Here is a 6,000-nt window from a genome sequence, read left to right as displayed (position 1 = left end):
ACTGCCGGGTATGACCCAAAAACCACAAAAAAAAAAAAAAAAAAAAAAGAAAAATAAAATAGAACCCATGTACAATTACAAAGACTGAATATTTTAATGCAATTTCATTGTTCAAGGTAGTGTGGATATCTCCTTATTTCTACCTGACACATTGTAGCTCTCAACTGCCACAACCAAAACCCTCTAATTAGTTTAGACAATGTGCTATATTACTGTTTGCAAAAAAACACTTCTAAAACAAAAATTCTTTTTTTCTTCTATCTTTTTTTCTATTTTGGACCCTACAGAGCAGTGCTCAGGGCTTACTCCTGGCTCTGCACTCAGGAATTACTCCTGAGGGTGCTCGGGGACTCTATGGGGTACCAGGGATTGAACCCATTTTGGCTGTGAGCAAGGCAAACGCCCTCCTTGCTGTACTATCTATCTTTCCAACCCCTAGAACAAAAATTATTTTGGGGGGGCCGAATTGATACCCAGTGGCTCGAGCATTTAAGCATGCCAGGAGAGATTTCTGAGCGTAGAGCCAGGAGTAAACCAAGTGCGCCAGGTGTGACCCAAAAAAACAAAATCAAAAAATTCTTTTTCAGGGTTTATGGCCTTATCGTCCATGATCACCCAGGAAAATATGTCCTCGCTGTATAGCTGCTGTTTATTCAATACTTTCAAGTCCCCTTCTCCAAGGTCCCACTTAGTCTCCGAGTAAGATCATTTACCACAACCACACGCTGGACAAGTGTTATGCAAACAAACACACAGAGAAAAATCACAAAGATTTTCCTAAAGAGCGATGCCTTCAGGCTCCCTCCAGCTAGCATTAGGGAACTGGTGATGATGGGTTGTTTATGTTTAAGGTTGAAAACAGGCTGATTTATTTTTAGGGCTGAAAACTGTGCTGGGAGTAAAGCTTTGTTCTGCATCAAAATAAATCAAAGTAACGGAGCTTTCCAGATTAGATTAATCAGATCTAATCAGATTACCGCTGTGCCCAGAGTAACTCATTAAAAAGGGGGATGAGAAGGCAGGGAGGGGCCTGTCTGGGGTGCGCCACCAGTTCAAGCACCGCCCAGAGACCCAGGATACCACCGGACTAAATTCTACTTCCACTTGGGTGGGGTGGGATCTTTGGGGATCACATAAGGATGCTGAGCTGGACTGGGGGCCTGGAGTTGGAATAGTGAATACCTGTTAACACTCGTCACCAATCACTCAGTAAATTATAGTTAATAAATATATTTTGGGGAGCTGTTTAGGTCACAGCCAGCAGTGCTCAGGGCTTACTTCTAGCTCTGAGCTCACAATTTATTTCTGGCAAGCTGGGGGATGTTGAGAAACGAACCCAGGCTGGCCGTGTGCAAGGCAAATGTCCTCTCTACTGTGCTATATCACTTCGGCCCAGACTTTACTTGCCTTTAACATTTCTGAAAACCTTGACCATGCATCTCATTAAAAGATGAGCGCATGGTGGCAGAGATACCACCGTATGCCAGTACTGAATTTGCCTTGCTTCTGGTGCACTCGGGTTCATTCCTCTGCATCATATATTATGCCCTGAGCACCTCAAAGAGTAATACTTCAGCACAGCTGGAAACCCTGAGACCTCAGGCAGGGGCTCAAAAACAGCAAAAAGGGGCAAAAAAGAGAACAAGCATATTACTTGCCAAACAAAATTATTTCCTAACTTACGTGTGCTGTGCAGTAACATGAATACTTCTGGACTGCAACCCCTTAAAATCAGATCTTTAAAACGGTGTTACCGAAGGGCTTGGGACAGAGAGAATAGTAACAGTGCTCACTACTCAAAAGACTGATTGCTCTGGACCACGCCTGGGTGAGACACAGATGCCTTTAGAATGCAAATCTGTGAGCAGCCTGAGGTCTCTCCTTGCCAGGTGGCTGAGTGCACAGTGCTCAGGTCACAGAACTCCAGAGGAGCAGGGAGCGGCAGCTGAGCGTTAAACAAGAATGCAGCATTTGCTAATTTCACACACACAGCCTCTAATCTAACTTTTGATGATATCAAAGCGGTCTTTTGTTTTGGGGCCACACCCGGTGGTGCTCAGGGGTTACTCCAGTCTCTGCATTCAGAAATCATTCCTGGCAACTTTGGGGCACCATATGCGTGCCAGGGATCGAACCTGGGCCAACTTTGGCCCTGAAAGCATTTCTTTTATGCTGAGTTTCTAGAAGTTACGGGGGAGGGGGGGATACGAAAACTCTTCTCTTCTAGAAAGTACAGTGGCTTTGGTTTTCCAGTTTTAGCTTTTATATTTTGGTTTTAGAGCCACACCTGGCTGCACTCAGAGGTTACTCCTGGCAGGTTCCGGAACTATATGGGATGCCTGGGATTGACTCAGGTCAGCACTGTGCAAGACAAACACCCTTCCCACTGTGTTATTGCTTTGGCCCCTGGTTTTCCAGTTTTATTTATTTATTTATTTATTTATTTTTTTGGTTTTTGGGCCACACCCGGTGACGCTCAGGGGTTACTCCTGGCTATGTGCTCAGAAGTCGCTCCTGGCTTGGGGGACCATATGGGACACCGGGGGATCGAACCACGGTCCGTCCTAGGCTAGCGCAGGCAAGGCAGGCACCTTACCTCCAGCGCCACCGCCCGGCCCGGTTTTCCAGTTTTAAACATAATTAGTGTCCTAGGGGAGCCTAAATCACACCGGGAATTCAAACTGTGCTGTAGAAAAGCATTTAAATGAGGCACAACCTGGCAGATTTCCTGAAGAGAGAATTCACTAGTGACTTCAAAACTCTGTTCTGGAGTACAGAGAGGCTGAAGGAGCCTGGGTTCACCCGACAACCAGCCAGAGCGCTGACCAGCAGAGCTTGCAGGTGGCCACTACAGCCGACCTCCCCAGGGACACCAGGCCCTGGAGTGGCTGGTGTTAGTGCTCTGGGGGTGGGCTGGCAGACGCTTCAGGTGTGCTGCAGAATGCAGGTTTGCTCAACTACAGACAAGTGGACACACTTTTTCTACCTTCAGACATCTGCAGGCCTCATTACTCACCTGGCCAAAGGCTGGAAAATGCTTATTTCTCAAAATTACATAGGGCTGCTACAAAGGCTTGCTCCTCTTTTCAGAAAATTCCCCAATGATCTGGGGATACTTATGTAATTGGGGGTGCTCATTCTGCTACAAGTCCTTGCAAGCAATATAGTTGTTTTTTTTTCGGGCCACACCTGTTTGATGCTCAGGGGTTACTCCTGGCTAAGCACTCAGAAATTGCCCCTGGCTTGGGGGGACCATATGGGATGCGGGGGGGGGGGGGGGGGGGAGGGATTGAACTGTGGTCCTTCCTTGGCTAGCGCTTGCAAGGCAGATACCTTACCTCTAGCATCACCACACCGGCCCCTTTTAACTTTTTTTTTTGGTAGTAATAAGCTGTCAAGTCTCTACTATCACTGGTTCTTTTGTTTTAGATTCTGGGGTTATTTTGGTGTGGGTTTTCTCCTCCTGTTGCTTTCATAGGCTTCCAGGAGTATAAAGGTCTCTGATAAAATCTATACAAGTACTTGCCTGGAGCCACAGCGTTCATTTTGCAAATCAAACAACCACAAGATAGGCATACAGGAAAATTTCTCTAGTTAATCTGATTTGCTGATCACAGTCATCTCAGCTAAACCTAATTGGCCAGGCTATGTTCATTTCTTTTTTCACTTTCTTTGAGTTATGAGTTTAGGTATTTTTTTTTTTTAATTTTTGGTTTTTGGGTCACACCCAGAGGTGCTTGGAAATCACTCCTGGCAGGCTCAGGGAACTAGATGGGGGACCATATGGGATGCCAGGATTCGGCTGCATGCAAGACAAACGCCCTTCTAACTCTCTGGCCCGATTAGTTTAGTTTAGTTATTTTTATTTACTTTTTTTTTTTTTTTTTTTGGTCTTTTGGGCCACATCCCGTGGTGCTCAGGGGTTACTCCTGACTCTGCGATCAGAAATTACTCCTGGCAGACTTGGGGGAATCATACTGGATGCTGAGGATGAAACCAGGCAAGCACCTTCCCACTGCTATGGCTCCAACCTCAGGTTTTTTGCTGTTGTTGTTGTTTTTGTTTTGCTTTTGGGCCACACCTAGCAGCTCTCAGGGGTTACTCCTGGCTCTGCGCTCAGAAATCACTCCTGGCAGGCTTGGGGGACCATGTGGGATGCCAAGAATTGAACCAGGTTCTGCCATGTGCACTTTGCTGTGCTATGGCTCTGGTCCTTTTTTTTTTTTTTTTAATTTCTTAATTAAAAAATAGAGAAAAGAACAGTGAACCATAAGAAACACAACAGAGAAAAAAAGAGACATGACAAAGTGGCATGTAAAGAAGAAACTAGGAGCTCTTGGCTGAGACAAGCAAAATGACAAACACTGGCATTTCTGAAGTTTGGTAAATGAACTTAAACAGCATGAAGAGGAAAAACTTCAACGGAAAATGTGCAAGTTAGAAACTGCCTTAAGATGATAATCAGAGACCACAGCAATAGCAGAGTGGTAGGGCAGGAAGGACCCAGGTTCAAGCCTGGCATCCCATATGGTTCCTCCGAGCCAGCCAGGGGCAATTTCTGAGTGCAGAGCCAGGAGTAAGCCCTGAGCACCGCTGGGTATGGCCCAAGAACTAAAAAAAAATAACTAAAAAAATTAAAAGATGATAATCCAAAAGAAAAGTACTAATAGCCTAGTCTGCCCTTTTAAGTCCGGTGATATTTTCTACTTCAGAAACAATTTTGAATGGAGGTATAATTCACAGAGCATGTAAGGTTTCAGGTGTAAAGTCTAATGAGCTGATACTTGGCAGTTGTGAAAAGGCTGGCCCAGAAAATTGACTCCCTAGTCTAAGGTAAAAGACTCCCTTTGAAGACTCTGCTAGGAAGTTTTCAGCTCAACTGCATAACATTACAGACAGACCCCTCCCTCCAGCCTGCACTCGCATCCCCAGAAGGCACTCCCTCACTCACATGTGAACCGGATAGAACAGAAAATGACTAAATCCATCACAGATGTTTTGCTTGGTGTTCTGAAGAGGCTTCTTGCAGAGGGCCGTCTTCCTGCTGTTAACTTTTCGACTCTAGGTTCTCTTTTCCAAAAAGCCTCTCCACCGACTACTATTGGACATTTAAGGAATCTGCCCATCTTCCAGATATATAGTAACATGACACCTTTCCTCATTCTCTTTCAAACATGTGGGGAACAAGTTCATTTGTCATCCGTGCACTTTGGAAATGTCGTGCCTATTATTTTTTTAACAGAAGGAACATTTGTTTACCAGACTATATTTTAGGGATACCGTTTCAGATCAATTCAAATCGAAGTATGGCACCACAGGCTCCACTGAAATCCCAATATCCGTCGTGGTGGGGAGTGTTTGGGTCTGTTTGCTCCGAAGACAGACAGCATCGTTTCAGAAACCTTTCCTCTTCTGCCCACTTCTGTCTTGGGGTTCGCAGCCCCGTCCTTCCGCACCTTGCAAGGCAAAGGCACTCTACCTGCGTGCTCTGTGTGCGGGCCCTCTTGGCCCCTTTCCGACGCAGCTGTGTGCTTTTTGCTGGCGACTTGACGGCAGGCCCCTCGCTGAGCGCAGGAGCCAGAGATCTCCTCTCCCGCCCGCCCGCGCTCTTCTCCGTTTCCCCGGCCTGCAGACGCCGCTCCGCTTCGCGTGGGCCCCGCTGCTCGCTCCGCTTTCGTTCGCCCTGCCCAAGGGGCGCTGACTCGTGGCACGCCCCGGTGAGTCAGCCGGAGGGGGCGACCCCAGAGCCCAAACAACCACCGGAGCCTCCTCCCGGGCAGTGGCAGCGGCTTTCGTTCCGAGCCTCGGGTCTGCTTTCCTCCAGCAGCGAGGAACGGCTCCCGCTGGCAAACCAAGTGCAGAGAGCGGGCGGGCGGGCGACGGGGCGGGCGACGGGGCGGGCGGGCCCCGGGCCCTGCGGAGTGTCCCGGGCGCCGGGTGTGGCCCCACGCGCCGCGGGAAGCAGCGAGGCTCCGAAGCGCCCGGAGCGTGCTGGGCTCG

This window comes from Suncus etruscus, chromosome 14, assembly GCF_024139225.1.
Source record: "Suncus etruscus isolate mSunEtr1 chromosome 14, mSunEtr1.pri.cur, whole genome shotgun sequence".
Lineage (NCBI taxonomy): Eukaryota > Metazoa > Chordata > Mammalia > Eulipotyphla > Soricidae > Suncus > Suncus etruscus.
This window is presented reverse-complemented; position numbering follows the sequence as displayed.